Genomic DNA, 19,588 nt, shown 5'->3' on the forward strand with positions numbered 1-19,588 from the left:
ACATTGACATCAAAAGCGATAGGATGTCACCAGGTATTGCCTTGTGCATCTAGAGTCTCAGTTACTGGAAAAGCAGTTACATTTTCCAATTCTGTTTGTTGTTGAGTGCCTTAGGGGCAGTTCCCCTAAGGTGCAGCCTAGCAGGGCCCTTTTTTGAATTCTCAACAGCTTTGCCTGTTTTTAAACTTTCTAGCTTTGTAATTAAATTCTGATGTTTTTCTTCTAGGAGAATCTGTTCTATGAGATATTAAATTTTGTCCTGTAGATCCTTTTGAGAATTTAAAACAGGGCAGACCAAGGGAGGGGCCGTTGGGAGAGGCACTTAAGGTGGAGACCAGTGTTTAGTTAATGGGGGCAAATCCTCCTCAAGGTATTTAGCTGCCTCTCCCTCCAAATCCTCCCAGTCTGTATCACTAAGACTGTCTTCTGTAGGGTGTTGGTTTTTTGAAAACTTTCTTAGAGATGGGTATATTTTCTTGATTTTAGCCTTGGCTCCCAGATCCTTTTTAATTTGAGGCTTAGGGGGAGGGCTTTCCTTAACTGCTGTATCCTGAGTTGATGGGTTAATTTTTTGGGTTTCTTCTGAGTCATCTTGGAATGACATAAGGTCTCTTTCCTCACTGGGTTGTTCTGATTGTTTCTCCTCTAATACTTCAGTCTCAGTAGGTTTTAGACATTTTTTCCTTCTTTAATCACATTGGCCAAAAGGGGATCACATTGTTTCTGAGATGTGAGTTCATTGACTAAATTCCACAATGAAAAGGCCATGACAGGAATTTGTTCAGGTCCAAAGACTCTATAACAATCCTTTAGAGCATCTCCTACTCTTTTCCATCTTTTTTTAACTACGGTCCCTTCAATGGGGAACCAAGGACAAACTTCCTTAATAAATATAAAAATTTCAATAATTCTTGTGCCTCAAGCTTAACCCCTCACGCCTTAAGTGCCTTTTTGAGTTTGTTGAGTGCTACTTCAACAAATAGCTCATGTTGGCTCATGTCGTGTCCCATAATTGTCGCTCACTTACCGAGGTCTCCTTGTGGCGGCCGGCTCCAGTCTAACCACTTCCTCTGTTCTGTCTCTTTTGTCGATGTGGCCGGCTCTGCTCTGCGACGTTCTTCACTGAAGCCCTCGTACCTGGGCCGCACACATTGGGCACCATCTGCCCAGGCTGGCGAGATCAGTCAACAGGAACCCTGGGGGAGAGAGTGAGAATGGAAGAGGCCAGAGACTCGAGAAATGGAGACTAGACAGTGATCTCATCAAGTCTGGGTTTACTAGACAGATCGATAGGGCTTATGTAGGGTGAAAGGGTCAGTGGGGGGAGTTATTGTCCTGCCAGGCAGGATTTGTTGTAAAGAGATAAGTCTGCGGCTGGGGCTCTCTTGACCGCAGACATGGGTATATGCTTTACAAGAAAATAGACAGATGTAAAGAAACAGAAACTTAACTGGGTGTTAGTTCCTAAAATGGTAATAGAAGGCATCAAATGACATTAATATGCTATCTTCATTCAGGGTCCTCTACACCTGATGAAGACTCTGTCATGGTTTGTCCTCAGATCCACCATTGGCTGGATCAATATCTTCTTCCCTTTTCTCCAATATACCTTCTTCATCCTCAGTGAATTCTGAAAAGTCACAGCTGCAGCCTGAATTGGTCCTTGTTATCTTGGCAACATGCTTCACTCAAGATTGCCTACAACTGTGGATGCTCCCAGTGAATTTGGTATCAATGAATCGGCAGGGGCTTTCCTGAGAGGCCTGCATCATGGACAGATTCACAGGGAACATGGGCAGGATTCTTGCAACCCTGTTATTTCTTTGTTAAAAGCCTGAGCTTGTTAACTATCTATGCAGGTTGTGTCTACTGAGAAGAACTGCTAAAAGTTGCATGATCACAGAGTAATTAAACAGTTTCAATTCATGAGATCAGTTCACCAGAGCTGAGAACACTTCATGGGGGTATTAAACCAAGTCAAAAGGTGTATTGGAATACAGTCTTGTGAATAAAAATGGCTGTTTTAGCTTGGTATTGTCATAAAAACAGACAGGTGGATCAATGGAATCAAACTGGAGACTCTGATACCTATCTACACATGCACGGACATCTGATTTTTGGCAAAGAAGCCAAAATGTTACAATGGATAATGGGAAACCTCATTCACAAATGGTGCTGTTATAACTGGATGTTAACATGAAGAAGATTGCAGACAGATCCATATCTATGGCCATGCACAAATATCAAATCCAAGTGGATCAATGACCTCAACATAATTCCAGCTAATGAACTTGATAGAAAAGAAAGTGGGAAGTAGCCTAGAATGTATTGGCACTGGACACCAATTCCTAAATATAATACCAGTAGCACATTCACTGAAAGCAATAATCAATAAATGACACCTTCTAAAACTGAAAAACTTTCCTAAAGCAAAGGGCACTGTAAATAAGATAAAACATGTGTCTACAGAATGGGAAAAGATCTTCACTAACCCTACACCTGATAGAAGGGTGAGATCCAAAATTAATAAAGAACTCAAGAAACTAGACATCGAAGCACAAAATAAGTCAATTGAAAAATGAGGTACAGAGCTAAACTGATAATTCTTACCAGAAGACTCTCAAACAGCCAAGGGCATTTAAAAAGTGCTCAACATCCCTAATCATTGGGGAAATGCAGTTAAAATGACTTTGAGATACCATCTTAAATCTGTCAGAATTGTAGCTCACAAACTCCTGTAACTTCAGCATCAGTGTCCATTCTGGCATCCATGGGCATTATATTATATTATATTATATTATATTATATTATATTATAAAATCACACAGAAACATTAATAAATCACAAGCCTACTTTAAGAAAATGAAGTGAATACATGGTTGCAAATGCTTGGAAACAAGACAGAAGGACAGCAAGTGTGAGGCCAGCCCTGCTGGGATTACAGCCTACACCACCATACACATCTCCCATTTCTAATTATTAGTTTACTTTTAATTTTTTCATTATTCTTGGGTGTAGTGAGGACACCAAAGACATAGGTGGTCAGAGAACAAGTTGTTGGAGTTAGTTTTCTCCTTACCCTATTGCTACTGATAGATACAACTTAGTTTATCAGCTTGGTGACAAGTACCATTAGTGACTAAGCCATCTCACTGGCCCTATTTCATTTATTTATGCTTCCAGACAAGGTTTCTCTGTGTAGCCATGGTTGTCCTGAAACTCATCATTAGAACAGTTCTCCTAGGGGATCTGTCTTTCTATACCTCTTAAGTGCTGAGCTTGAAGACACCATGCCTGGCCTATTTATTAATTTTAAAGCAGTGTCCCATGTGTTCCAGGCTGGCCCCTTACCCCTATGCCATGAGGGTGAAGATGACCTTGACTTCTTGATCCACCTGTCCATGCTCCAAGGTCCTAGGATGTCAGATGTGAACCTACAGCCTGGACTTTAGTGGTTGATGTTGTTCAAAGCAAGTCTCACTCTGTAGCCCAGGCTGACATTAAAATCATTAGGTACCCTAGATGGCCACAAAACAATGTTAATTCTCCTGCCTCAGCCTCCCATGGGTAGGGATCCTGCATCTGTGCAACCAGGAATGAAACTTTTCTCACCTCATGATTTGATGAGAATGACATTAAATTAGTACTCAGTGTGAAGCCTTCCCTTCTGTATCATTTCTCATTTCACTTGACTACAGAGAAATCTGCTTTATTTCCAAAATGTATGATGTTAGTTACAATGCAGCCAGGTTCCCAAAAGTTCACAGAATCCCTTGGAGGTCTCCACAGGCCTCCTGGCAGGCAGAGGGTCACTGCTTCTCCTTAATGGGAACAGGACCTGGTCCTGTCACTGTCAGAGCAGCATATACACTGAGCTCCTCTGGGGCTTCTGCTGCCTGGGAGCGAGGAGGTGCAGCTGTCCCCTGTCTGGGTGACCTGCTCCACAGCTGGGCATAGACCACATCTTGGGACTCGTCGGATTCAGCAGCCTGGAGGGGGAGAGAGTAAGAGGAAGGTACATGCTTGACTTGCAGGATGATGAAGGACCAACATAAGTGTTTAACTCTCTGCCCCCGTGTGCTTGCTCATCTGTTTGTTTCTGGGACTTCTCTTGACATGACAGAAGGTAGGACAGCTTCTGCCCTCCTGAGCCTGGAGTCTTTCACCTGGGCATATGTCTCTCACTGGGGGTCTTCCTCAGGTGGTCTCTGAAGCAGGCAAGTAGTGAGGTCAGATAATGTTCCCTGTTCCCCTGTGACTTTCCTCTGGCCAGTTTTCCACAGCATGGCCAGAGTGACCTGTTTATGTGATAGCATCCCTGATGGGATCTTCTGGGACTTCCCTCCTACAGTTCTGGCCTCTTATCCTGACACTCTAAACCTTTCTTGCTGTCTTGGCTGTACCCACAGAGTCCATATTTCTAAAAATACATTTCTGGGGTGTGAAGAGTTGGCTCTGTGGTTAAGAGCACTGACTGCTATTGTAGAGGACCCAGGTTTGGTTCCCAGAACCCACATGGTGACCTGCATTCTTCTGTAACTCAAGTTCCAGGGTATCTGACACTCTCTTCTGGCCTCTGGGAGCATCATGCAGGCACGTGGTGCAGAGACAAAGCGAAGGCAAAAAACTCCCTCCCCGCACAACACACATTAAATACAACACTAAAACACAGGTGTCTGTTCAAGTTCCTATGTTTCCTGCCTGCAGTTGCTGGTCCCTTATATGTTTCTTTGGGCTTCTTCATCAGGGCTGCCCCTCAGATGACAACAGCACAGATGCCAAGGAGTCAGAAGGCAGACGGCAGCGATAACACACATGATACCAGGAAACCCAGGGCAGAGTGAGGCCATAGCACACAGGAGCCAGGGAGTCGTCAGCTATGGATGATGTTGAGGGTAAAGCCAGGGAGGAAAAAGAAGGCAGCCTGGACTAAACTAGGACCTAAGTTCTTAGCACTGCAAACGGGGACAGGGACCTCACCAAACTGTCCAGCTCGACAACATCCTCAGGTTTCATGTCCTTCACTGAAGCATCTGTCATAGCAGAAAAAACAAACAAATAAACAAAGAAAACAGAATGTCTTCTGACCAGAGCCTAGAGATGTCTCAGACCTCTAGTTTACTGCCTTGTCCAAGTGGCGAGAGAGGACCAGGGAGTGTGGTGATACCCTGTGTTCATAGTGTGAAGATCAATCCCAAATAGCAAGGACCTCAGAACCTCTTCACCACCCCTGCAATGATGAGAACTCCCTCCAAAGCTAACCCCCCAAGACCCTCTTTATCTCACATAGGATTTCTTCCTGGGTGGCAGCAGTTGGGTTGGTTCTGGAAAGACAAGGAGGTGTCAGTTGGCACTGAGTTGTGTCAGGAAGGTGGGGGTCTATGTCCCTGGCCATGAGTTACCTCTTCTGGAGGCCTCTGTTTCTGGTTACTGTCTCTGCAGCTCCTGCAGGAAGCTGCAATTCTGTCTCTTTCTGGGCTGCAAGAGAGAGAAGAGTCTCAGGTATTGGGGAGGGCTCCCCCTGACCTGTACAGGGAAGGAAGGAAGGGACTTTGACAACAAGGGTGAGTGAGAAAATGTCCCAGGACTTGGAAAGCTCACAGAACCCCTGACATCGCACAGGTTCTGAGATCACGTGCTCTCTGATCTGAGATCTGCCAGTGTTTCTAGACTTCCCAGTCCCAGTTTGAGGAACCCATCACCACCTGAGACCTAGGTCACCCACAATGCACTCACCATCCTTCCTGAACTTTCCCTGACGCCTTCTTTGGAGAAGGAGAAAGCTGAGGATGGAGAGTAACAGGAGGAAGGCCACAGAGACTCCAATCAGAGCCTTCAGGTACATTTCCAGGCCTGAGGAACAAGTGACATCATGAGTAGGGACTGTTGATGCTTATCTGAGCACCTACTGTGTGACAGAGCCATGGTGGACCATTGCCCTCATCATCTCCCATCCTCACAATCATGAAACAAGCAATCGTCTCTTCCGCTATCCCCACAGCTCACCTGCCTCAGATCACCTGCCTGGAAGTGGCAGAGCTGGGAGTTGAACCCAAGGACTCTGACTTCCATCTCTTTTCTCTCCACCTGAGCTGAGTCTCATGAGCTGGAAGGAAGGAGCAGGAATGCCCTGCCATGGTCCTGTGTCCCAGCCTTGCCCATGTCACCACCATGGTGGGGCAGAACTACTGCAGACTCAGGTTCTGCAGGCCTCCTCTGTTAGTAGAGGCGTCATTCAAGGACAGCACTGAAAGAAATTTACACATGTGGGCCAAGCCTCTCACTTTATACTCAGAGAACCAGCAGCCAGCTCAGAATGGGAAGGACTTGTCCAAGTCAGCATCTCCAGAAGCAGCTGTATCCAGCCCATAACTAGCTATTGCCCATCTGGGTACCACATCCAACAGGATGGTTACAGAGCCTTCTGGGGCCTGACTCAATGCAGGTAAGAGGTGATTTCTCAGGACCTTAGAGGCTGATGGGGAGATGAGTGTCTGGGATCCCTGCTCTTCATCTCATCCACCTGCCCCATCCTCCAGACTGAGCAAAAAGATCTCTCTCTGGACACCATCTTCTGAATCTCAACCTCTAAGTCCTGGGCTTCTTGGGTCTCTGTTGTGTTTGCCTCCCACAGTCACAAGCTAAGTGACAGAGAAATGTGGACTTTGGTGGGCTCAGGTGGGGCAGCCAGGGGATGGACCCTTCTTCCTTCACTTGAGGTGCCTGATACCTACCCGCTGTGGGCAAGGGACTTGAGTTTGGTGGGCTGGAGGATCCAATGTGTCCTTGGAAACAACAAAAGCAGGTGAGGGTTAGATGCTAACTCAGGGACCTGCCTCTGCTGTCTGTCCTACATCTGCCCTGTAACCTCCCCAAGACCCTCACGCTGTCTGTCCCAAACCTAGATTGCAATAGAGGATGGAGTGGACATTACTTAAGGGACCCTGCTGGCATCCACTTCTCTGTCAGGGAAAGAGCCTTCTGACTCACCCTTCTTGTTGGCCCTTTAATCCCGCATAAGCCAAGGGCTCCCCTAGGGTTTGGATTGCAAGTCACCCTGAGAGTTCAGGGTCACCTCACCTGAGACAGAGAGCTCCACAGGGGCACTGGCATGTGACAACAGGTAGGGAGATGAGTCTTGAGACCTGTAGCACCTGTAGGTGCCTGAGAGGGCGGTCACAGCAGTCATGGAGAATTCTGCCTGGAACTCCCCATCTCGGAACTTTGATTTCATTCGCTGGGGTTGGTGTGCTGTTCCCTCCTTGGACAGAATGAAAGTGTCTGTCATGTATGTTGACTGACACAGCAGGGTCACATTGTCTCCAGACTGCACTGTGGAGTTTGGCTTCACTGAGAGGGAAGGACTGTCAGGAAGCTGTCCTAAAGAGAACAGAGATCATGAGAGGCTGCCTTCAATGCTCTGAGCTGAGACTTCACATGGGTCAGCTCTGAGCACTTGTGACTCTGTCTTATCTCTGCCTTACTCTCTCTCTCCTGCTCCCTGTCTCTCAATCTGTTCCTGAATAAGATCCCTCCCCTCATCCCAGCCGTCAACTCTTAGGTCACCCATGCAGCTTATGCAGAGGTTAGGTATTGAATCTATTTATTACCTTACCTGTGATCATGATGTCCAGGGGATCACTGGAGGCTGACCACTCAGAAGAGAGGTTGTGTGCACCATAGCATCTGTATTGGCCTCCAGTAAAGCTGCTCACATAGCCCAGGGAGAAGTTGGCCAACGTGAGGCCAACCTGGGTCCTCTGGCCATACTGCTTGGTGAAGATGTCTTCCCCCACCTTGTACAGAGCAAATCTGTCATAGTTGATGTCAGAGCAACACTGCAGGGTGAGGCTCTCTCCAGGGTCCAGGAAATGGCCTTGGTGACTCAGCAGAGAGGGCTTCTTGGACAGACCTGGAGGGAAGGTGACAGCCTAGTGATTGAGGAGATGGTTTTTACCAAACACCTATTCCTTCCCATCATGCCCTGCGCATGTCACTGCTTCTCCCCAGGTGTGGGACTCTGGCTCAGCAACCAGGACCTTCCTTTTATACTCTTTATCTCTGAATACCCAGTGGGAGAGGTCTGTTTTGAAGAGATTAGGGTATCAAAAAAATTTAGTCAGTGATAGGGCTGACTCACCTGAGATGTGTATTTCCAGGGGCTCACTGGGTGCTGACCACAGCTGTGGGGTTTGCTTGTAGTAACCATAGCATCGGAATGTCCCTGTGTGGTCTGCTGTTACATGATCTATAGAGAATAAGGCTTCGTACTGCCTAATACTGCCTATGTACTGTGAGTTCAGGGAGCTGGAGAACTTCTGATCTTCCTTGGTGAGAATGAACTTGTCATAGCTCTCCTGTGAGACACACTGGAGAGTCATGTTCCCTCCTGAGGTCACCACAGGGCTGGGCAGTGCTGACAGACTGAGTTTACTGTCATAGATTCCTAGGACAGAAGAAACAGACTGGGGTCACTCAGTCACAATGGTCTCCAGGGCTAGGCTTTAGGAGGGGATACTCCTGACAGTAGAGCCTGGGACTGAGACCCTCACTGTCCCCTCACCTGTCACCACCAGTTCCAGGGTGTCACTGGGCTCTGACCAGCCAGCTGAGCTGTAACAGTAACAGCGATATTGCCCCCCACTGTCCTCTGACACAGAAGGAATGGAGAACGTGGAGTTGTTCCCAGGCTCCTTTGGGGTCTGTGTACCCCAGGTTTGTTGGCTTCCCTCTTTATGCAGAAAATACATTACTGCATCCAGGGTCCCCTGACACGAGATGTTCATGGGGCTTCTTAAGGCGACTACAGTGCCTGGCTCAGCCTTGATGGTGGGTTTGTGAAGGGTCCCTGCAAAGAAATAGGAGACAAAGAGGTGGGTCTCTCTGAAAGTTGCTGAGAGAAAATCAGACATGCAGAAGGTATTTTTCTTCTGTTTAATTTATTCTCCTGTAACAATACATCCTGAGAGCGGCCCTCTCACCTCCCCTCTCCCCCAGATCCACGGCTCCTCTGTCTCCCTTCAGAACAGAGCGTGGTTCCCAGTGATATTAATGGAACATGACATAACAGCATGCAGTAAGACTAGGCAAACACCCTCCTATTAAGGCTAAGGAGGCAACCCAGTAGCAGGAAAAAGATCCTATGCAGGCAAAAGAGAGACTTCCAGACTCCTATTGTTATGTCTAACAAAAATCACAAGCTACTCAGGCAGTGGTGGTGTACACCTTTAATTCAAATACTCAGGGGGCAAATGCAGGCTCCTGAGTTCAAGGCCAGCCTGGTCTGCAGAGTGACTGCCAGGGTAGACAGGGCTACACAGTGAACCCCTAAAAAACAAAAAATAAAAAGACCTCAGGGTAAATCAGCACAGCCTGTGTGCAGAGGGCTTAGGGAAGACCCATGCATGAGCCTTGGTTGCTGCTTCAGTCTCTGTGAGCCCTCAGGATCCCTGCTGAGTTGATCCTGTGGGCTGTGATCTCCTGGTGTCCTGAGTGCTCTGGCTCCTGCAACCCTTTCTCTCTCTCTTCTGTGGAATTGCTGGAGCTCCGGTGGATGCCATTTAAGCTGAACAACAGTAGCAGGGGGCTCCATGACATTTCCTGTCTGTCTTGGACCTCCTAAGCTTTGCTGTCAGTCTCTCCCTTGGATTCTGTATCTTGTGTCCCTCTGTCTCCCACTGCCTGTGTCAATGGGCTTAGCAGCCCTGGCTCCTCACACCTCACACACCAAGACCTCCCTCAGCACCTGTGTCAATTCAGCAGCCTTCTAGGGAAAGACTGGGGTTTCTCACCTGAGACCAGGAGTTCCAGGGGGTCACTAGGTTCTGACCACACCAGTGGTCTGTTTCTGTCAAAGCTGTAGCATCTGAATGTCCACCTTTGGCTCGAGGTCAGAGCATCCACAAGGAGTTGGGCCTGGTACCGCCGAGTAGAGTAGTTGTACTTTGATTGCCGTGTCCAGAAGACCTTCTGTGGTCCTTCATTAGTCAGAAAGAACTTGCAACTTTGTTGCCTTGAGACACACTGTAGAGTGACATTCCCTCCTTCAGTCACCACAGGGCTGGGATGGGCTGACAGGCTGGGTTTACTGTAGGTCCCTAGGAGAGAAGAAGAATCAGTTAAATGTCCTTAAAGGCCCTCTTACCCTCCAGGGTTGTGAGGGAGTCATCCCTGTGGACAGAACACTTCTTGACAGACAAACCTGAGGCTGTGGACTCTGTGAGTCCTCTCACCTGTCACCACCAGCTCCAGTGAGTCACTGTGCTCTGACCATCCACCACGGGTCCTATATTGACAGGTATATTGGCCTGTTTTGTGAGGGTCTACTTCTGAGATTGAGAATTCAGCCTTGTTATTAGGATTTGGTAGTCTGTCTATGTGCCTTAAATATTGTCGATTTCTATACAGACGGTATTCTTGGGCTCCCGTGGTCCCTTCACACAAGAAGGTCACTGTAGTCTGCTCTGCGACCACAGTGTCTGGCTGTGCTTTGAGGATAGGTTTAGGGAGAGTTCCTGCAAGGAAAAGATCAGCTAAGATCCAGGGCAGCCATCCTCAGATTGCAGCTCCCCAACCCCAACCCTCAGCCATTCCCAGGGGCAGCGAGCTTGAGTTTATTTCCATCCTCACAGCCCAGCATGGCTCCAGTAATGATGAGCAGTGATGTCAGGACATCTGCAGACACTCACTCACCTGCCAGCACTGGTGTCCCATGGCCCAGAGTCAGTCCTGGAAGAGAGTTCCCTGTAAGAGGTTTGTCCCTGAATCTTGAGAAGGTCCTCCCCTCTGCAGAACCTCCTGAGACCCTGGGGTTTCCTAACTGACCCGTGCTGGGCTGTGGGGCAGCATCAATCCCAGAGCACAGCATCCCTTCCCATCTCCACATCTCACCCAGACAGAGCAGGGCTGTGAAGGAGACGGTCATGGCATCTCCTCCTGGAGGCTGCAACTGTGCTTATCGGCAGAGCTACAGAGTCTGTCTGAAGGGGCCAGAGACATAGGGTGTGGCCTCTGGAGGCAGGGCCCTCCCCATGACATGGTTGTGCTTCAGCAGCCCCACAGGAAGGGGAACTGCCCTCCTCAGGAACCAGGCTGTGACTTCCCCAAGCCTGTGGCTGGGTCATGCAGTAGACTCCATCAATATTTAATGGATGCCATTTCCAAAATCCCATCAGTGTCTGTCTCATCTGTCCTCATCTTTGTCAGGACCAGGTGGTAGCAGACGTGAATGAATATTACACATAAGAAACACAAACTCTCAGGTGGGCTTGCCTTATTCCTTTTCACATTTTTTTATGTGAAATATTCTTCATATTCAACATGTTTGAAGGTTCAGTGAAGGGTCTGGCTGTGTTCCTCTGCATGGAATAAAACGTGTAGTGTGCTTCCTCAGAGTCTCATTGCTGGCTTACAAGTGTGCACTAGGGACTGCAGAGATGGCTCAGAGGTTAAGAGAACTGGCTGTTCTTCCAGAGGTCCTGAGTTCAATTCCCAGCACCCACATGGTGGCTCACAACTGTCTATACTGAGATCTGGTACCCTCTTCTGGAGAGCAGGCATACATCCAGGCAAAACACTATACATAATAATAAATACATCTTTAAAAAACCAAACCAAACCACTTGTGTGCTAGTTTTTCTGATTGTTTGTTTCTTTTGTTGTGTGTACTTTACATTACATCTTTAAATTACACTTATTCATTTACACGTATTTCTTTAAATTAGACATATGTAATAATAAATACCATTTTTTTTTCTTTTTTCTTTTCTTTTTTCAAGACAGGGTTTCTCTGTGTAGCTTTGAAGCCTATCGTGGCACTCACTCTAGGCTGGCCTAGAACTCACAGAGATCTGCCTGCGTCTGCCTCCGGAGTGCTGGGATTAACGGCGTGCGCCACCACCGCCCGGCGGCTACCCTTATTTTAAGGAAGTTGACCACACAGAGGTGCAGGTGTGGGCAGCACTTGTGGGCAGCAGAGCCTTGTCATACTTGTCCTTCTGGAGAGACTGGCAAAGGGATGACTCTATGATGCTACCAACAGGTGCAGCACCAGATTCAGGGTGGAAATCTTTCTGGCCTTTGCCGTTGGTCAGGATTTATCCATCTCCAGTCTGCTGTCAGTAAATCCCAGCCACTGCTGGTCAGGTGAGATGCCTTCCTTGTCTTGGGTCTTGGTCTTGACATTGCCCATGGAGTCACTGGGCTGGACTCGAGGGTGATGGTCTTGCCCTTCAGGAACTTGCTAAATGCCTCCATCTATGTCTGTTTCACCCTGTCTTTGAAGAGAAAGAGAGTTCAGTAACAATAGTTTATTTCCCCTTACTTTTGGAGCCAGGGAATGATGGCAGGGCCTCCAGGATTCTAAGCACATACTCCTCCCTTGAGACACACCTACTTTCTCCTGCAATGTTCAATTTCTATCTTACCTTAAACTTATTTCATTTGCTATCTTTTTCTTATGTTTGTGGGTTTAAATATTATTGTTGCTGACTCGACACAGGTTCTCTGTAGAGCCCTGGCTCTCCTGGAGTTGGTTATGCAGAGCAGGTTGTGCTGGAACTCTCTGCTTCCCAAGTGTTTGGATTAAATGTATGGCCACCACAGCCAGGCACCCTGAACAGCCTTCCTCTGGTAGCTGATGGAAGCAGAAGCAGAACCTGAGGTTCTAAGCACTGATCCATACTCCTGGAATCCATTGGAAGAGAGGGAGGAGGGATGAGCAAAGCAGTGAAGACCGTGCTGGAGAAACCTACAGAACCAGCTGACCTGACCTAATGAGGGCACAGGGACCTCAGTCTTAAAGCTGGGGAACCAGCATTGGACTGAACCAAGCCCTCTGAATGTGGGTGCCAGTCAGGAGGCCTGGGCAGTCTATGGGACCTCTAACAGTGGAGCCAGTATTTATCCCTAGAGCACAAATGGACATTGGGAGACCATTCCCCAAGGAGGGATACTGTTGCAGCCCAGATACACAGAGGAGGGCCTAGGCCTTTCCCCCAAATGGGTTGGTCTGGGGCATGGGAGGATGGGAGGGTAATTCGGAGGATTGATATGTAAAATGATTGTTTCTAAAAAATGGAAATGAAGCCGGGCGGTGGTGGCGCACGCCTTTAATCCCAGCACTCGGGAGCAGAGGCAGGTGGATCTCTGTGAGTTCCAGACCAGCCTGGTCTACATAGAGCTAGTTCCAGGACAAGCTCCAAAGCCATAGAGAAATTCTGTCTCAAAAAAATAAAAAAAAGGAAGTGAAATAATTTTCCAATTGATTGAAAATGTCATGTCATTATGTATTATGTTTTGATGGCTCACCTCCCACCCCTTCTTTCTCCCTCCCGCTCTCTTACTGGTTCCCTCCTCACTGATCTGATTTGCTTTTTCCTTCCTTCTGTGATCTGCTGGTTGTTGAAAATCCCATGTCGTCCTCCCGTGCAGTTCAATTTGTGCTCCTCAAATGCTTGGACACAGTACCTGGGGCTACACTGTTAAAGAAAACTGAGTCTCTACTGTTTCTTAGATTCTTAGTTGGGGTCCCCTGCAGGTGAGTGTCAGTTTGGGGTGCTTGGGCTACTATAGGGCTGGCAGTAAAACCAGTATTTATCCTCAGTGCATGAATTAGATTTTTGTCGCCCATTCCCTATGGAGGAATACCCTCTCAGCCTAGATACAGTGGCGGGGGGCTAGGTCCTGCCCCAAATGATGTGACAGACTTTGATGCTCTCTCATGGGAGGACCCTCTCTGAGGAGAGGATGGGTGGGGGGTGCAGTAGTATTGGGGAGTGAGAGGGAACTGGGACTGGAATGTAAAATAAGGGTTATTTTAATTTAAATAAAAATTAATAAAAAGAGAAACCTGACTCTCCCTCCCCCAATATGGGTAAGATGGGAATCACTCTTCATCTATGGTGGGACACTGTGCCCATCTCCCATGCTCACACTGGGTTTGTTCTGCTTTGGGCTGACATGGGGATTGTAGCTGTCGTTACAAACACTGTGAGCTCAGATGTGTGACTGTCCTGCAGTGTCCTGAAAAGTGTTTATTGTCATCCTCTACCACCCCTGGGTGTCACAATTTTCAACCTTCTCTTCAGTAATGGCCCCATGCTACAAAAGGTGTCACATGGGTAAAATTCTCTAAGTTGGCATCGCTTCAAAGGCTGGGTCCAGGCCACACACATGTCCTGTTTATAACATGGAGAATGAGATCGAGGTCGCTGAGTATTTCCCACTTATGTTGCTGAGCCAAAAAGACCTCCTTAAATTCCTTATTGTGTCAATGTCTACATGAGTAATTATCATCTTGTAAGAGTATTGGGAGTTTCAGGGAATTCATATTAAGCAATGAGTTTGGGGTTTTCCTGGGCTACATATATCAAGCCCTACCTCATAAAAGGAGAGAAGTCCCCTAGAGTATGTTGTGGACATGATCAAATACATTTTATGCATGTAATTATCTTTAAAGAAATAATGAGAATATGTTACTATAGAGCTCCCACACTGTGGATATGTCCCAAGTATTTCATCATATCTACTTCTAAGGGGATATTCCTTCCCCAACTCCTGTGTGTTTTGCCCTTTATGAATTGTCATGGCCAGTGTGTCACATGGCTATAGTGTCTCCTTCCTATTGATTTCATGAGCAGCTGTGTGTCCTGAGAATCAGTGATACAAGATTCCATTTGAACCAGTCAGGGTTGCTTTGAGTGCTGTGAGCTCATTCACACCAACCTCCCACAGGCGTCACTGTCAGTGAGAACAGGTGCTGCCCCCTCCTGGTTGTGTAGGGGAAGTTACTGAACAGCACTGTAGTTGGCTTGTATTCAGGAGTGTTAGCACCTGGGCTTTGAGCTGTCTTTGTGATTGCTACCTTTGTGTTGGATACCGTCTATTTGAAGTCTGTATATCTTGGCATAATTGTCCCCGAAGTGTTCAAACCTATGCACAACTTGGTTGTAGGAGAATTCAGAAAACCGAGAGATCCGTTGACTGAGAATTGTTTTGGCATTTGTCTTCTTTGGGGACGTTCATATAAGAGGATTTGGTATGTGAAATTGCCTTGATAAGGTGTAACTTGTATAATAACATAATTGTTTTGGGAAGCAAAAGTCAATCAGTTAACCACAGGCTGGTTCCCCTGCTGCTGCCAAAGCAAAACATCACTCTGCAGTGACCCCCCTTTTTTCATGTAACAGTGCAAGTGTGAACACAAACACTTTGACATCATAGGATGAAATACATATGATAAACTTGCCTCAGATGACTGACAGTCACACATGCCATCTCCTCAGTCCTCTCTGACACCAGCAGGTCAGCTGTAGAGTTAGCAGAGGCATCACATTTGCTCGTGGATAAGAACCATCCAGGATGTAGGGTCACGATGTAGACTTGTACAAAGAGACAACACCACCCAGGGCTGAACTGTGACAGTGTCTCCTGAGAACAGGACCCTTTCTCTCCTGAGGGAAAGGTTGGTGACTGGACCACTGAGTGTCCTTTACTTTGTCATCATGAGCTACAGGTGTCACTGCTCTCTGAGGAAACAGTGTTTCTATGATGTAAATACTGTATAGACCTGTGCAATAATCTCTCATGGAAAGAATTGTTTACCTTGTCTTCTCCCAAAACATTGAATTTCCTTCCTAAAACGTGTATTTCTGTGACCTGCAGAGAGCCTAGACACCAGAGGTTCATAGATTCCACACAGGGTGTCAGAGTGTGTGGCCCAGACTGGATGATTTGCTGGAGGAACTGTCTGTGTTGAAATCAGAGACTGAGTCCTAGGACATTCTCCAATCACACTCACTATTTCAGGTTTCCTCAGAACCATCCTTTTTTTCTGCTTTTTAAAAAAAGATTTTATTTACTTATTATGTATACAACATTCTGCTTCCATGTATATCTGCACACCAGAAGAGGGCACCAGATCTCATAACGGATACAACCATGAGCCACCATGCAGTTGCTGGGAATTGAATTCAGGCCCTCTGGAAGAGCAGGCAGTGCTCTTAACCTCTGAGGCATCTCTCCAGCCCAGAACCACCCTTTTATACAACTTCATGTGAGGTTTTCTCTGACACAGCATATCCTCACAGGGCAAAAACCATATTAAGTGCTGAAGAGTTGCCTCAAAGTTTAAGAGTTTGGCTGCTCTTCCAGAGGATAGGGTGTTGTTTTCTATACCCACTTTATGTATCATCCATAAGAACAATTCCAGGAGACCAGATGCCCAAGTCTGACCTGATCTGAATGTCTACAGATACCAGGGTAGACATTCATTGAGGTGATACACCAATATACATAATATAAAGAAAATTGTTTTAAAAAATATGCTCAAGAATATCCCTAATACATGTGCCCATCTCCCTCTTTTCATTATTCGATTTCAGACCCAGACAAATTATTAACAAGATGACCCATCACAAGTGGCCTATATATTGTCTTGACAAATTTCAAATTTTGCCTTTCAAATGTTGGCGCCTTAATGAAAACTTTCCCTGAAGGTATCTTGTTTAATAGGAGAGAGTCATAAAACAAACCTGTTCAGCAAAAATTTCACAGTTTTATTGGGGAGAGGAGGACATGAGGGAGCAGGAAGATCTAGTCAGGGGAAGAACAGAGGAGAACAAGAAAGGAGCTACCATAATAGAGGAGTCAGTATAGGTTTAAAGAGAATTCTGGCACTAGGGAAAGGTCCAGAGTTCTACAAGGTTGACCCCCAACTAACAGTCTGAGCAATAGTCGAGAGACTACCTTAAATGCCCTTCTCCGATAATGAGATTGATGACTACCTTATATGCCATCCTAGAGCCTTCATCCAGTAGCTGATGGAAGCAGACCAGACACCCACAGCTAAATGCTGAGTTGAACTCTGGAATCCAGTTGCAGAGAGGAGGAGTGATGAGCAAAGGGGTCAAGATCAGGCTGCAGAAATCCACAGAAACAGCTGACCTGAACAAAGGGGATCTCATGGACACCAGTAAGACAGCTGGGAAATGAACATAGGACTGTTCCAGACCCCCAGAACAAAGAGGTCAGTTTGGGTGTCTAGACAATCTATGAGGCCACTGGTACTGTATCAATATTTACCCCTAGTAGGCAAATGGACTTTGGGAGCCCTCTGCACATAGAGCGATACTCTCTCAGCCTAGACACACTGGGGAGGGTCTAGGCCCTGCTCCAAATGATATGACAGACTTTTAAAATCCCTCATGGAAGACCTCCCCATCCCTGGGGAGCAGAAAGGGTTTGGGACAGGGGGTCAGTTCGGGGCAGGAGAGGAGGGGAGAGAGAGGGAATTGAGATTGACATGTAAAAGAATCTTGTTTCTAATTTAAATAAAAATTAAATGATGAAAACAGAATATAAAATAAAATACTAAAAAAATTATACAGTTTTATTGAGCAACTAGAAATGGTTTAAGAGTCACAGCAGCATGTCCCATCACACTGGTTCTAAGTTATAGCATCAATATTAGCTTCCTAAGTTATAGCTGTTTTTCACAGAGCAAGCCATCCTCCCAATAGTGGGCCCTGAGTTCATTGGGAAACCAATACAAATAACTTGGCTAGGGACCCAAGAAAACAGAAAATATAATGCGCCCTTGGTATATCGTTTAAATGATGTAAATTTAGCAAGTACACAGTGCTTTTCTCTGCAATTATGTAAGGCGCTTGTGATATAAAATAATTCCCTAAAATGTATCTATTTCAATAGCCCCAGTCCAGGCATCACAACAGCTGAGAATTAGGCATTGAACTGTCCGTCCTGAGCAATGATGGGATTTTATTGTAATCTGGGAGACAAGAGCCAAGTTGGTTCTGTTCCTTGAGTGTAAGGAAAAGTCTCTAAACACACAAGTATATCTCCATGAGGTCAGTGAGGACTGAGCCTGTTTCCTGAAACAGTTGAGCTGTCATGATCCTGGGTCTCACAATGAAACATTGAGATTATGTCATTGGTTTGCCATGTGAAGGTGAAATTTCATGAAGGAAGATTTTTGCAACATATTTTGCTCTTACTAGTTTTTCCTACTTAAAAACAACCTCCAGCGATTCTAATATCCTACAGGGTAGTGCATGTAAAATGGACAAAGACAACCAGTTAATAATTTTGAATGAAATTTTTAGACTTGAGAATTAGAGAGTATAGTGTACCATTGGATTTCAAGAAGCCTCATGATGAACTACTCTCCAGTGGAGTAACGTGTCAACAGTGTCCATCTAGGAGATTGTCAGTTCAGAATGAAAATGGTGAATTTTATTTTACTACTGATGAAACTAACTTTTTATCACTGCCAACCCTCCAGTTTCCCTTCTTACAATTTTCACGGAATTATTTTATCAAGTACATTAGCCTGATTAAACTATTGGTAAGCTACTGAGGACTTCCAGCTCCAAGGGGAATTTAAGCAGATTCATCTTTGTTTGAGTAATATGATGCTGAGCACATGTTAATGGAACTTTGTTTTGGACTTGATATGGGTTCTTGATGAAGACTATCATGGTTTGTCCTCAGATCCACAATTGGTTGGACCAGTATCTTCTTCCATTTTCTCCCAGACTCCTTTTTCATTCTCCATGAATTCTGAGCTGTCACAGATGCAGCCTGAGTTGGACCTTGTTTTCTTGGCAACATGCTTCACCCATGATTGCCTACAATTTGAGCTTTTGTAATGTTTCCTTTACAAATGTGGATTCCTTCATGTTTGGAGCATAGATGTTCAGAATTGAGACTTCATTTGATGGTCTTTTCCTGTGATGAATATGAAATTCCTTTCTTCGTTTCTTTTGATTGATTTTAGTTTGAGGTCTAATTTGTTAGACATTAGGATTGCTACACCAGCTTGTTTCTTGGGTCAATTTGATTGGAAAATATTTTCCCAACCCTTTATTCTGAGGAACCGTCTGTCTTTGAAGTTCGGATGTGTTTCTTGTTTGCAGCAGAAGGATGGATTCTGTCTTCCTATCCATTCTGTTAGTCTGTGTCTTTTTATAAGCAAGTTAAGACCATTGACATTGAGTGATATTAATGACCATTGATTGTTGATTCTTGTTAGTTTTGGATTTGTTCATGGTGGTGTTATTATGTATGGATTCCCTGCCTTTTTCTCTTGGTCTTTGGTAAAGTGGGATTATCTATTGCCTATATTTTTTGAGTGTAGTTATCTTCATTGAGTTCAAGTTTTCCTTCCAGTTCTTTCCGTAGAGATGTATTAGTGGATATGTATTGTTTAAATCTTGTTTTGTCATGGACTATTTTGTTTTCTTCATCTATAGTGATTGAAAGCTTTGCTGGGCTGTCATCCATGGTCTCTTAGTGCTTGTAGGATATCTATCCAGGACTGTCTGGATTTCAGAGTTTCCATGAAGAAGTCAGATGTAATTCTGATAGGTTTGCCTTTATATGTTACTTCACCTTTTTCCTAGATGCCAACACTCCAGTTTCTTAATATTCTTTCTTTATTCTGTATGTGTGGAGTTTTGATTATTATGTGGTGAGGGGACTTTTTTTGTGGTCCACTCTATTTGGTGTTCTGTAAGCTTCTTGTATTTTCATTGGCAGGTCTTTTCTTAGATTGGGAAAGTTTTCTTTG

General features: G+C 45.7%; 1 pseudogene; it reads right to left on the reverse strand.

Annotated features, from left to right (window-relative positions):
• Positions 1–3,809: 3,809 nt before the first annotated feature.
• LOC113838929 lies at positions 3,810–10,924 on the reverse strand (annotated as a pseudogene).
• Between the last annotated feature and the right edge of the window lie 8,664 nt (positions 10,925–19,588).

The sequence above is a fragment of the Cricetulus griseus genome, unplaced genomic scaffold, assembly GCF_003668045.3.
Source record: "Cricetulus griseus strain 17A/GY unplaced genomic scaffold, alternate assembly CriGri-PICRH-1.0 unplaced_scaffold_36, whole genome shotgun sequence".
In the NCBI taxonomy this organism is placed as follows: domain Eukaryota; kingdom Metazoa; phylum Chordata; class Mammalia; order Rodentia; family Cricetidae; genus Cricetulus; species Cricetulus griseus.